The sequence below is a fragment of the Coregonus lavaretus genome, assembly GCF_964263955.1.
Source record: "Coregonus lavaretus genome assembly, chromosome: 9".
NCBI classification, from domain to species: Eukaryota; Metazoa; Chordata; class Actinopteri; order Salmoniformes; family Salmonidae; genus Coregonus; species Coregonus lavaretus.
Window position 1 is genome coordinate 18,763,713 of NC_139996.1, and position 15,051 is coordinate 18,778,763.

Below are 15,051 nucleotides of genomic sequence, written 5' to 3' on the forward strand. Positions count from 1 at the left end.
CACAACCATAATGACAGATGCTATAGGACAGAAACACGGAACTCCGACATAACCCGGTAAATATGAACGAAGGAAGCCATACTTGGGATTAAATTAACAGAACTTCTAGCTCATGAGTCTTGCGAACGTTCATGTGCACTATAAACATCGCGCCCACTCAGAGTAGGGTAAGGAATGGTTGGCTAAATGAAAATGTATCATGTCTATTCTCAAGTCATTAAATTTGTGACTCCGACTCGAGTCCAAGTCATGTGACTCCAGTCCACAACTCTGGTATCTAATGACTGGTTTCAGCATAGTTCCCAGATCCAGAATGAGGAAGTTGAACACCCAGGACAAAGAAGTTTACATTGTATTACATTCATACTTTTTTTGTATTACATTTGTTGTATTACAGATTTATGCTTGGTCTTAATGTTCTAGGAGTTTACGGCAAAAGTCTGTGTTGGCTCAATTCTGGGAGACATAGAATGTTCACATTTTCAATTAAAGCTTCTTCAAAGCTAGCTAGCTAAATTGACATACATGTTTAATGCTTTTCGACCTGTCCCCAAATTAATATAGTTGGTTCAGAGTTCGTTTTGATATTTGAACCTGTTTGTCCTGATCGCGTCTGGTGTGGGTGGCCAAAATCGGCAAGCTCGCGCCTGATCTAGTCAGCATGTGAGGCTCACTCTCCTATTATACACAACCATAATGACAGATGCTATAGGACAGAAACACGGAACTCCGACATAACCCGGGAAATATGAACGAAGGAAGCCATACTTTGGATTAAATAAACAGAACTTCTAGCTCATGAGTCTTGCGAACTATAAACATCGCACCCACTCAGAGCAGGGTAAGGAATGGTTGGCTAAATGAAAATGTATCGTAAGCCTATCAAACATCAAATAGAAATGTCTACATGTTGCAATAAACGGTACTGGATGGAATGATGAAACGCTAGCAATTATTGTAGTATTAGATGGAATATAGATTTACCACATAGGGCCTATGTCAGTGGAGGCTCCTCAGAGGAGGAAGGGGAGGACCATCCTCCTCAGTGAATTTCATAAAAAATATAAATTGTAAAACATTTAAAAAGTTATCCTTTTTAGATAAAACTGTACTAAATATATTCACATCACCAAATAATTGATTAAAATACACTGTTTTGCAGTGAAGGTCTACAGTAGCCTCAACAGCACTCTGTAGGGTAGCACCATGGTGTAGCCGGAGGACAGCTAGCTTCCCAGTCAAAGGATCAGAGAATTACTCTAGTACTGAAAGCATAAGCTACAGCTAGCTAGCACTGAAGTGCATAAAATGTGGTGAGTAGTTGACTCAAAGAGAGAGAAAGACAGTAGTTGAACAGTTTTGAACAAATTAATTTCTTCCAAAATGAAGGAGGAGCAAGAGAGAGTAAGTTTGACTTACTTAGCTAGCAAATGCAGCTAGCTAGTTTAGCCTACTCAAACACCCTGCTCAAAAATAGGGATGCTATGTTAGCTAGTTGGCTATGACTATCCAACACAACACTGGAACTCTTCCAAGTCAATATAAGATTTTGATTTTACTAATTTATTCCCACCGGGGCCCGCCGGTGTAAGTGCTAAACTGCTTACTGACTGTACACTTTAACGTTACTGCATGATCGTAGCGGGTTTACTAACGCGTTAGTTCTATTAGCTGTGTTGACTATTACGTTACTTTAGCTAATATGGTGAAAACGATATAGGCTGTGTGTAGCGGTTATGATATGGTTTGGCTTGTAAAGTTGTTTTCACCTGGTCACATACAGCTGATGTGTTGAGCACTGAAGTCCATAAGCGAAGGGAAAAGGTGAGAGGAGGAGAGCGCATAGATGCGAGAAGGAATACAAGGTGGCTGCTATGAAAGTGAACTGTGTTTACACATGATCAGGGGTGCATTAATTCTGCCGATTCTGTTGAAAAACGTTTCTTAAACGGAAGCAAACGGAACAAAAATGGGGATAGAAATACCTGAATTTGTCCAACAGAAACTCTTGTTTGCAACTGATGGACTAATGATTACACCCTAGATCAGCTAGATGCAGGCAAAAGTGTGCAAGGCAGTATTGAATGTGTCACTATCAGTCCATGTGTCACTGTCTGTCACCTCAAATGTTTCTCTCGACCTATGTTGTAAACTTTCCTTCATAGGCTAGGTTGTAGAAACCGCATGATGGGTACAGGGAGAATCATGTAGTAGCTTAAACCTATCGCTGTTACATTGAACTGGGTGAATGGAATATGAATGATAGTCATCCAATATGCTGTAATAGAAATAAGGCCATGCTCATAAAAAAAAAACCTTAAACGGCACCGACCGCCACTGGCATATGTATTTAAATGTGTGAAAGCAACAGCGAACATTTCAACAAGATAAAAAAAATCCCTCTCCACTGGCGGGAGTTTGGAGAGCACTAGTAAAGAGCCTTGCCTATAGGGCATCTTCGCCACAGTAATATTTCATTTTAACAACAAATTCCAAATGCAAGCTTCATAATTAAATTATCCATTTCAAGCAATTGTTACATACCAAAATTGCAGTAAACCTATGCTAGTAATTGTTGCCCCATTGCTGGTGAGCTTGCAAAGTAAACAGTTAATATTTTTGATCACCAAAATGTTTTGGAGCTACATATTTATTTATTATGGCAATCCTCTCTACCTACAATCTGATGTTTGCACTGCACCCGATCCTATAGCTGTACACTACAGCAAATCAGCAATCTGTTCACTAGCTCATCTGACCGGTGTTGATTGACAGTTTTCTGCTCCAATCAGAGTGCCTAGTGTGCGTTTCACTAGCCAATCTGTTGCAGTTTTTCCTTTTGCAAGGGCGATGCTGCGGCTACCGTCTCTGGCTGCGTGTAGAGTAATCCACGTAGACTCTGTGCCACAAAATGAGTGACAAAACATTACAAAACCTGGCCAGAGCATTTCAAGTCATCAATCTCAAGTCAAAGTCGAGTCCCGAGTCTTGAGGCTCCAAATCCAAGTCAAGTCTCAAGTTATTTTCTTTTCTATCATGTCTATTCTCAAGTCATTACATGTGTGACTCCGACTCGAGTCCAAGTCATGTGACTCCAGTCCAAAACTCTGGTATCTAAAGACTGGTTTCAGCATAGTTCCTAGACCCAGAATGAGGAAATTGAACACCCAGGACAAAGAAGTTTACATTGTATTACATTCATACTTTTTTTGTATTACATTTGTTGTATTACAGATTTATGCTCGGTCTTAATGTTCTAGGAGTTTACAGCAAAAGTCTGTGTTGGCTCAATTCTGGGAGACATAGAATGTTCAAAGGGCTTTGTATCCAACTACAATGATACTGGATCAGTCTATAAAATTGATTGTATTTAAAACGATAATGTCACAACTAAAATGACGAAAATTAGATATGAAAAAATGCCTTGTGTGAAGAAAGTACAAAATAGCAATGTGCAGTGTGCCGGTGTGAAATGAAAATCAACAATCAAAGCTAAACTGTACAATGTAGCCACATGTAGAATGTGGTGCAGCAGAATGATGTTTCTGCGTGCTATTCTGCCCATCCTTGACCTTGCCCTATGATATAGGCCTAACAAAGTATTTTGGCTTTTGATTTGGCATTGGTTGTATTACACCATGCACACTAAATGACTATCATCAAACAACAAAACTGATCAAATCGTACCAGATACAGAGCAAGTTGCAACTTCCAGCTCGTTGCACAATGGCGAGGAACACTTGCATACACGCACTCATACATGCACGCACGCAAGGAGACACACACACACAGACACACACATGCCTCTCTTGCAACCGCCCTCAGAGGCCCTTGGCATGGTGATAAACTGCACCCATGACTGAGACAAAACCAGTCCAACCACGCATCAACACTGCAGCAGGGAACATTACTTTTAATTAATATTTTATTTCCTTACACTTATTGTTTTGTCTTCTTAATGCTCTTCTCACTCTTTTAGAGTGAGAATGAAAGAAGAATGATTCTAATGACTTTTGACAACTTTCCACCTACACCTGACACATTTCCATACTCAGGTCCATCCTAGCTAAGATAATGAGAGAGAAAGTGTACGTGTTAGTATGTGCGTGTGTGCGTTTGTGTGTGTGTTTCTTTGTGTGTGTGTATGTGTGTGTGTGCATGACTGGGTGTGTATGTGTGTGTCTGCTTGTGTTGTGTGTCTGCTTGTGTGTGTGTGTGTGTGTAAGGAGGAGGATCTCAGTGACAACCCATAAGAGGTTACTCTGAGTTGGCATAGTTGGAGGGCACATCCCCAGAGTGTGACTAACACATGGAGAAGGAGTAAAGTACGGAACAGAATGACCACTGTTAGGGAATTTCTGCTGTTCTTTCTAGTTAACACAGCCTACTGTGAGGTGCCAGAGGTACCAGAGGCCATCTTCAGACCAGAGGGAGGTGTCATAGAAATGGGATACTGCTTTGGAGTCGACTATATCACTGTTTTCAGATCAGCTCTAGAGGGAAACCAGCAACTGTGTAATTCCTCGGACGAGGCGGCACCCCTTTCGCCTCCCACAGACTTCCAGGGCCGCGTCAGACTCACCAACCAGCACCAGCTCCTGGGCCTCCAGATCAGCCAGCTCAGACAGTCCGACTCAGGCATGTACAGGAGGGAATGCTGGAAGGACAAGGCGCTAGTCAACAATCGTGAACTCGAGCTGTCTGTGTGTAACCAGGAAATCAGCTCTGTGGACATCTCTGAGCGGCCAGACGGAGGGGCAGAACTGAACTGTAACATCACTGCCACAAGTCTAGAAGGGAAAACCATTCGATGGTACCATGAGGTGTTCCCCAAATATAAGGCTACCCTGTTCATGGACACCAGTGTGTCTCTGGTACCCCTACAGGAGGCGCTACAGGGGGTCATCGAGGTGAAGGACAGAGGCGTTTTGCTCAATGTTTCTGGTAGCATGCTGAAGGACAGTCATCACTTTTACTGCCTAGTGATGGATAGACAGAGATGCCTCAGCTTTCAGAACATCTACATCCCCGACATTGACTATGTCGACCCCAAGACTGTCTTCACGTCTGTGGGAGAGAAAGTGCTTCTCACCTGTCCTTCTGAGGCGAAGAGCCATGATCAGAAATGGGAGACACCAATGGGCAATATTAACTCAGAGTCAGTAAAGTCTGCCATCTTGGTCAGTGGTGATGATGATGATGATGATAACTTCTCATTGGTTGTTCATGTACTTTCTGCCAACTACTCTGGGGAATACAAATGTTTCTCTGCCTCACTACTTGTTGCTGAGTATGCCTTGGTTCTTTGCCCCAGTGGAGAACCCACTGAGAGACAGTTTTCTGAAGGAGGGGATGCTGTTCTACAATGTTCCCAAGGCAAAGAGGAGTCTCACAGTGTACAGTGGTATCGCAGAAGACCACTGGAAGAAGAACACCTGATTCTGGACTCGAAGGATATAACTATCGCTATTCCTGCTGATCTGAGTGGCAGAGTGGTTTTCTCTGAGCAGGATTCCTCTCTCCAACTGTCTGACCTCAACGAGGGGGACAGAGGGGAATTCTGGTGCGTGATTCTAGGTAGCCCAGACTATATTGACGATTACGACTACGCAGGCAGTGATGATGATGATGATGATGATGATGATGGCAACAAGGACATCATCTGGCAAGAGGACAACATAGACACATGCATTTCTAAACAGGTGACCTCTCTGACTCTGACAAGAGAGAAACCAGAGGACATAGGCAAAGGCAGAGGAACCGACCCCAACACATCACCGGAACCAGAACCAGACAATGACTCCAACACAATGGTAATTGCTGTGTGTGGAGTGCTGGCTGGGCTTGTAGTCGTGGTGGTCATAGCAGGTGTGGTGGTTGTGCGTCGGAGAAGAGCCGCCAATACAGAGAGAGGAGTGGCCATGGTGTCTGGACTGAAAACAATGGACACTGGGCTGAGTGAAGAGGAAAAACTGGACCCAAATGGACAAGACCCCTAACAGCTTTGGACTTGTGTTGTGTTTTTTTTATTAGATAACCCTTTAAATACAGTTCAAAACAATTTACTGATATGATGGATACAATGGTTGATCCCGTGTAATGATTCTGTTTTCACTGCAGAGCTTCATTTGATAGCCTAGTCCTAAGGATGTGTATTGGGCCAATAAGACATACATTTTAGTCATATAGCAGATGCTCTTATCCAGATCAATTAACAGGAGCCATTATGGTTAAGTGCCTTGCTCAAGGGCACATAACTTTTCACCTAGTTGGCTTGGGGATTCGAACCAGAGATCTTTTGGTTACTGGCCCAACGCTCTTCCCACTAGGCTACCTGCCACTCCATGAATCTATGGGTTCAAATGGACACTTTTCTCAGCTGATCGCCAGCTTGTTTTTTTTTTTACTAATCATAGCTCTAAGTTTCTGTCATTCTCCTTATTTCCTGATGATATGCTTTCATAATTCTGTGTTTTAAAAAGTGATTTGTGGTATACAAAATTGCACACCACAAAAAAAGGTCTGATTTGCAAAAGTATTGTAATCAGAAACATCATGGCAACATTACTGTAAATATTAAAAACAGATTAGCAATAACTTTTTGATCAAATTGAATCTAAAGAAGGAGAAATATATATTTGGCACAGATACATAACTGAAATGAAGTATGACTGTAATCTGAAATAGCTCTATGCCATTTCCTGTCGACTATGTGCATAACACAGTTGGTATGCGAAAATAAACAGACTTTAAAAAGTACCTTGTAAAGCTTTCCCAATGCTTGAGAGGTATTTTTCTTACCTACCATATAGTCCTTTATGTTCATGTTGCCGTGATGGTTGACGAGATATTTTTTGTTGTTGTTGCCAAAATGTATTTGAAATCTTTGTTGTTTTTATATGTTTAAGAAGAGAGGAATTTAAATGGGTGGGATTAGGTTTCAGTCTTGCAACTGATATGAGTATCTGATTTTACAGTGGGATTTTACAATTGATTTTTTTAAACAAAGAAAATCTCAGCAATCTACACACAATACACTATAATGACAAAGCAAAATCAGGATTCTAGAAATGTTTGCTAATTTATAAAAAATAAAACAAATGAAAATATGACATTTACATAAGTATTCAGACCCTTTACTCAGTACTTTGTTGAAGCACCTTTGGCAGCGATTACAGCACCGAGTCTTCTTGGCACACCTGTATTTGGGGAGTTTCTCCCATTCTTCTCTGCAGATCCTCTTAAGCTATGAGGATATATATTTAGTCCTATTTTTTTGCAAGGTGACCCTCAGCTTTCATAAATGATTCTATAATACGTTACATTATGACATTAAATAACTACATTAAAGAAGTCACAAATACTCAGGGGACAAGCTGTACAACTCACCTTCACTAGAACAAAGGGCAGTCTCAGTGCATAACCAGGAGGATAATTCACTGCTAGATACATTGATACTATGGGCGGCAGGTAGCTTAGTGGGTAAGAGCGTTGTGCCAGTAACCGAAAGGTCGCTGGTTCTAATCCCCGAGCCGACTATGTGAAAAATCTGTCGATGTGCCCTTAAGCAAGGCACTTAACCCTAATTGCTCCTGTAAGTCGCTCTGGATAAGAGCGTCTGCTAAATGACTAAAATGTAAATGTAAAAATGATACACTGCATACAGGAACACTTCCTCCATTATAAATCTAGGTTTCCCAACTAGAGAGAGAGAGAGAGAGAGAGAGAGAGAGAGAGAGAAAAAAAACTGTCCATATTCAAACGTTTTTTTCTAAATACAAAGGATCAAATGTGTAATTGAGTTTATTACATTTTACATTTACATTTTAGTCATTTAGCAGACGCTCTTATCCAGAGCGACGTACAGTTAGTGAGTGCATACATTTTTATGTCACTCAATAACACACACAGTACACACACACATCCACACACACAAGCAAACGTACGCACACACAAACACATACATACACACACACACACATACATACACACAGTTACATTTATCAACTATCACCGTTTTCTGTCCTTTTTTAAACCCAACTTGTCAAAGGGAGGCCGGAACGTGGATCGATAACTGCACAGATGTTAGAGATGAGCAGCTGCTTCTGGATCTCATGCCTATTTAATAATGGACACACACACACCGGCCCTGAGAGACCAAACACGCAAATGTGATGGCAAAGAACACCCCTCAAACACACTCTTCTAATTTGTAGGGAAGACTGGGAATGGATCAGCCTAACTGTGTGTGTAATGCAACAAAGGGGATCTTAGCAGAGGGAGATATTAAAACAACACATGGCACAGTAAGGGAATGATTAAAAGAGTGATTAGTAGCATAACTAAATATTCTACAAACTCACCAATGAAATGATGTATGAAATTAAGCTAGCCCAACTGTTTACCCAAAGTCTCCCTTTGTTTCACTTGGGCCCGTACACCCCTCTCCAGAAAACATTTGGCCGCTGACCAGAATCCCAATACACCGATTATCTCCCCCACATCTCTCGCCATCACAATCAAAAACAGATGCAGGCAAGATCCCTCAATGCCCCTCCAGCCTCATGTGATCAGGGGGCATGTAGAATCTGGATATGTGCTGCTTGGTGTCCCTGGTGAGTCCCTGGTGGCTGAGCCTGTGGTGCTGCTTAGTGTCCCTGGTGAGTCCCTGGTGGCTGAGCCTGTGGTGCTGCTTAGTGTCCCTGGTGAGTCCCTGGTGGCTGAGCCTGTGGTGCTGCTTAGTGTCCCTGGTGAGTCCCTGGTGGCTGAGCCTGTGGTGCTGCTTAGTGTGCTCGGCTGTAATTTGCCAGGTCCATTACTCCTGCCTGTGAATATAATGGATGTGAGCCCTGTGACTGTGAGTGTGAAATAGTTGGCAAGAGAGGGGAGAGGAGAGAGAGGTAGCTGGGCTGTTGGTGTCTGGAGAGCGATGTGCTGTGTTAATGGCCCCAATTATGCACCAGAGAGCAGTGTTGATGGGGGGGTCAGAGAGAGAGGGAGGGAGGGAGGAAATTGCCCAAACAATATGAGCCAGACAGGGGTGAGGACAAGTCATTGGGGTCTGAACACACACACACACACACTAACCATTTCTATTACTGGTTTGGTCTCTCCTGTCAGGTGTCTAGTCTGTCCCGGGGAGACAGAGATTTATGTTTGTTTTTCTATGAGAACATATCGGTGCAGTTGCTGCCGTTGGCACGAAAGGGCTGGGTTTTGATGAATAAACTAGTTGTGGGTGCTTCGAGGCTTGGCCCCTCGTTGGCCAATCAGAACGTGCTCCATGGCTAAATATGTGGTTGCTTCAAGTTGTGTATTTACGGTCTTTTATGTATTGCCTTGGAATCAACTCCAATTCCAATTTTAGTCCATTATAGTTTATTAAACGGCTTACAGAAACAAAATAACAAAATGTAGACCTATCCCATCTTTGCTAAATATGTTAACTTGAACCTGTTTTCAGTACACATTGTTCTGATTAATTGCATGGCTTCAATGTTGAAATATATACATAGCATTCACACTGATAGAGGGGCTAGGCCTACTGTAAATTGCATTATGGCTGAGCATGGACATGCCAAATGTTGTCAATAAGTAAGATTAAATTCACTAAAAAGAGAGCGAATAATTCTAATCAAATTTTAAACAAAATTAAACAACTACTTGTTTCAAATAGGCTATGTCTAAATACACTTACAGGCACCATATTTGCTTCCTGTGGGCATATAATATGAAAACAACGCAGACTATGGAGGGTTTTAAGCACATCTAAACTTTTCACAGTAGCTGGACAAAGATATAATATAAAGAGAAAGGGAGAATGTCCACTCACCCTTATACTGCTCCCAAATAGAATGTTTTATATAGGCCTACATATTGGAACCATCTTAAAGATCGCATTCACACTTCTCCAGAAGTTGCTTGCATGCAAGCCATGGACATTCTCACCATAAACCCAGGACAGTGAATAATTCTAATACGTTTGTTTTTAAAACAATTAAATGAAAAACAAGCAATCTGTTGGTTTTTTTTCAACAACAATAAATAAATGAAAAAATGTCATGATATCATAAAATCGGCAGGATAAAGAAATACGAGGTTCGCCGGTATTCACTGAGGTTCTCATCTCTTGTTTCATGATGGCATGGACACATGTAGCCTCATCATGGAGGGGGTTTTACGCACGTCCAAAGCATGGCTAAAACAATGTAGGCCTGCCTACAGTACATAGATAAAAAGGGAATGTCAGCTCACTGTTTTGCTCCTCTCAGATCTTTTAATAAAGTTTTCGTGACTGAGATTTATTTCCAAGCGGTCTCATGAGCCAAACACTTTATCAACAGTCTTGACTAGCCTACTTGATTACATTGGGCAGGACAAAAAGAAAACAGCCTTCATTGAGAGGAAGGGAGGCTATGCTTGGTTTTTACTCAAATAAAACGAAATGGAGAAAAAACATGACTGTTTTATGTTTTTAAATACGAAGTATACAGGCACCAAAAGCACATCTTGTTCCATGTGCACATGGGCAGTGTGCATCACAGCTAGATAGGCTGCGTTTCCACCATCAAAATTCATGCCATAACCGCTAAAACCAGCTTTTGGTTGGTCTTAAATATCCCTAACAACGCTGCCTGAAATTAGCACTTTGGATCATGTTTTTAAGGACACACCTCAAATATTTCCACCGCCCATCTGAGTGCAAGTAGCTGATATAAGACAGGTAAATTGCCGAACCTGGAGTTACAGTATGCTGGAAAATGCCAGTGCGCCAGTTTTTACATGACGAAATTGCAAACTAATGTGCGTTTGACACTAGCTCCTCCTTAACCGCAGTCAAAAATAGAGCCCTACAAGTTTTACATTTCCTGCATTGCAGGAACGTTCTTCTGCAACAGGGTGATCAAATTAAGATCTTACATCTGTATAGTATCATCAACTAGAAATAAGGGAGGGTTAGAAATGCTCTCATCATCAGGCAAAAACGGCAAGTAATAATTTTGATTATAACTCATGGACTGATTGTTGTCATTGTCTCGATGTTCATGGGGTATGGCTCAGGCTGCCTCTGTGCCAGAAAATATTTTTCTTCTTTCTTTTTTTTGTTTAAGTTGTGCCATTATGGAATGCTCGCTCGAGAATCCTCAGGCGAGCAACGAGAGATGCAGGGACCGGTTAGACAGAGAAAGTCTTAGACAGGTAATTAACTCATTTGACATGTCAGAAGCACTAGCATCTTCTTTAACAGACACGATGGTTGATAAGACATTTCTGATCCCACGCATTGACATAAAGCTACCCACATACCATGGTTTCACTGTAATTGCTATTCTTTGCTCTAAAGCTGCAGGCTTGCATTTCTGAAGAAAATGTTCTCAACAGTATTCAAATATAGACTTGTCCATTCACATGAGCATCTTGTAGTTGAAAGATAAAATCATAAAAGGATATGAGGTAAGGTTGTATCATGCAAACAACCCACATCCCATTATGGTCAATCTATGCCTTGCGTTTCTTTCGGGTGAGGAGTAACTGATGTTCCTGAACACAAGTGGAGTCAAAAACCATTCAAAAACAATCCTACAGTCATGTTTAAAGCAAAACACATAGATAAGCACATGCCAGAAGAAACACATTTAAAACACAGAAATATAAAACACACACTTCACTGTTAAAATAAAAAAATATGAGACACCAAACCCATTCACAGGGATGGTTAACTCTCAATGTTCCACTAGTACGTACAGATCCAGATAAATCCGCCTTCAATTTTAGTGCCCCCCATTTTTGGAATAGCCTACAAAACGACCTACATCTTGACTCTCTGGTGCCTCTAGGGCAGTTTAGGACTTTAATGTTTAATGAATTTAATGAGAATTGCAACTGTTTGGATTGAATGTAAATAATTGTATTTGTGGTGTTTGAAGCTGTAGTGTTTATTCTATAATTTGTAGTTTATACATTTTTTATAAATTAATATAATTTTGAATGTGTTTCATTGTTGTCCTCAGGCCACTCAATGTGTTCCCCTGAATAAATACAAGTAAAAAAAAAAAAAGAATGTCTGTAGAGTCATCTGTGACCTGAGATTTGACCTACTGTAACAAACAATAGTACACAATCTCTACACAAACTTTGAAGATACTCGAAACGTAGATAATAAACTAAGGCTGAGACTGGCCACTTAAATGAATGTCACATTGTATAAAGTTAAACTATATTAATAAACAATATATATTTCAAACGATTAAATATATTTGTAGGCTATAAACTGTATTTGTTTCTATATTACTGCCAAATTACTGAAAACATCTTCCCAAACAAATTCTGAAAACCTACCTCTTCAAAGGATATCTTAAGTAATCCCACAGCACCCCCCCCCCCCACCCCCCACCCCCATAAAAAACTAACACCCTTGCCTTTCGTGAGCTAACACTTCCACTTTTATTTTTTCTCCTAGCACTGACTTTGCTGATAGCTACTTTATTGAGGAAAATGTACTTACTATGACTGAGATATGTGGTTGTCCCACCTAGCTATCTTAAGATAAATGCACTAACTGTAAGTCAGTCTGGATAACAGCGTCTGCTGAATGACTAAAATGTAATGTATTTATGTACTGCATATTTCTGGAAACCAAGCAGAAATAACATTGCTCAGACTTTCTAATAAGTTCCTAGAACAGTTTAGGAGCACATTACATTAGAGGAAAAGTTTGCCTGTGTGCCCTTGTGGTTGTTTGCTGAATCAAATTTCACTTCCGCTGTTGGCATACTGGTAGGTTGAAATTAGATTTCCTTTCACCTGCTTATTATCTTGCAGCAGAGACTGCTCTGAGGGGTGCTTTTTACTCACTTAACTCAGACAGAGCATAGAGGGAACTCAGGGAAGTTAACTTTTCCTCCTAGATAGAATTCCTCCTCAGAAAATGTCTGAGAGCTGTACTTTCCCCCCTGTCACAGTCTGACTGACAGCTTATCTGATTGACAGAACAAACCTCAAAGAAAATAAACAGTGCATAAAGTTACTGAGCCCAGATCTCATAAGAAAGTGTGTGTGTGTGTGTGTGTGTGTGTGTGTGTGTGTGTGTGTGTGTGTGTGTGTGTGTGTGTGTGTGTGTGTGTGTGTGTGTGTGTGTGTGTGTGTGTGTGTGTGTGTGTGTGTGTGTGTGTGTGTGTGTGTGTGTGTGTGTGTGTGTGTGTGTGTGTGTGTGTGTGTGTGTGTGTGTGTGTGTGTGTGTGTGTGTGTGTGTGAAGAAAAAAAAACGGAAGGAGGGTGGTTGGTCGGGGTGGATGGGTAGGCATATAACATGAACTTCTAGCAAGCCAAAGGTTGCGTGTTCAAAGCTCATCACAGACAGCTTTAGAATTTTAGCTCATTTGCAACTGCAACTACTTACAATTTTTTTGCTACTTTGCACCTACTTAGCATGTTAGCTAACCCTAACCTTAACCCTTTAACCTAACTCCTAACCCTAACCCCTAGCCTAGCTAACATTAGCCACCTAGCTAACATTAGCGTTAGCCACCTAGCCAACGTTAGCCACAACAAATTGGTATTCGTAACATATTATACGTATAGCAAATTTGTAACATATTGTACTAATTGCAATTCGTAACATACTAAATGGATGATGGACGTCCACAAATTAATACACACTATACCAAACGTAACATATCGTACTAATTTGAGGGTCCCGGATTTTTGTTTACTATGTTATGTCTACCCATGAGTCCAGGTTGCAATAGTGGGCATGAGGCAACAAGGCAACCCAGGGAGTCTTACATCACACACAGAAAAAAATCACTATTCTCTTAATGGCGGTCTGAACCCCCACTAAAATTCAAGATTAGTTGTCTAAGGGAGAAGTGTGGGCATTATGTTGGTTAGAGTTGAGGATGGGTGGTACAATATAACAGGAAGGCAGGAATGGAGGACCAGAGAGAGATACAGTTGAGAGCCAGGCTCCCCCTCAGTGTTCTTGGCAGCTCAAACTCCTTTGTGTGTGTTTGCCTTGTACAGAACAGGATAACTTTGTCTGGGAATCTGCCTTGGCCTAGCTTTGTGTTTTGATGTAGCGGTGCTCTGTGTAGGTAGACAGGGCCCAAAATCCTGCTCGGGGATCACTTTTGTTTTGCTTTGTTTTGCTCTGTTTTCTGAAGACGTTTAAAGGTTGAAATAAGGGTCAGAATAGGGCACACAAACTCAGGTGGTTATAAATAGCACTGTCAGAGGGACAAACAATTATAAGATGAAAGGGCAGCTCCAAAAAAGAATCCTGAACTGCAATAAAGGAAATATACTGGGACGTCTGAGAAATATAATCTCCAAGACAGCTGCTGCCGTGTGTAGCCAATCTCTGAGCCAATATCCTACTATTTGCAATGTGACTTTGTCATAGCGTGGAAACAGTAGGATAGATCTGAAACACTGTTAACAAAATCGACCACCCGGGAGTAATTGAGCTGTTAAAGGTGAGCACTGACCCCAAAATAACCCCTCGGTCAAGACGAGCTAGAGGACCCTTCCTCCCACAGGCACAGAGTCAACTGAGCGAGCCTGCTAGGCTGCTATCAGGGTTATGATAGCAAGTATCCTCCACAGAAAATGAAGAAAAATAGGGGTCATTTTGTCACAGTAATCTTGTGGGGAGGCTGTGTGTGTGCTGACATGGAGAGAAATGCTTGCTGTTGCCGCTCCATTTGAGGGGTAAGTAGTGGGTCCAGGGTAAATCCCTGTGGAGAGCATGTCAGTGAGGTATTGTAAACTGCCTCTGATGATCTCGATGAGCAGTAGGGCATCTCTTCTGGCTGCATTGATGAAAATAGATCTTGAAGATCAAATCAAAGTTTATTGGTCGCATACACAGATTTGCAGACATTATCGCAGGTACAGTGAAATGCTTGTGTTTTTAGCTCCAGCAGTGCAGTAATACCAAGCAATAAAATGTTTAAAACAAAACACACATAATCCAGAGAAATTAAGAAATATCAGAACGAGCAATGCCAGAGACTGGAGTATAAATATATATATATATATACATACAGTATA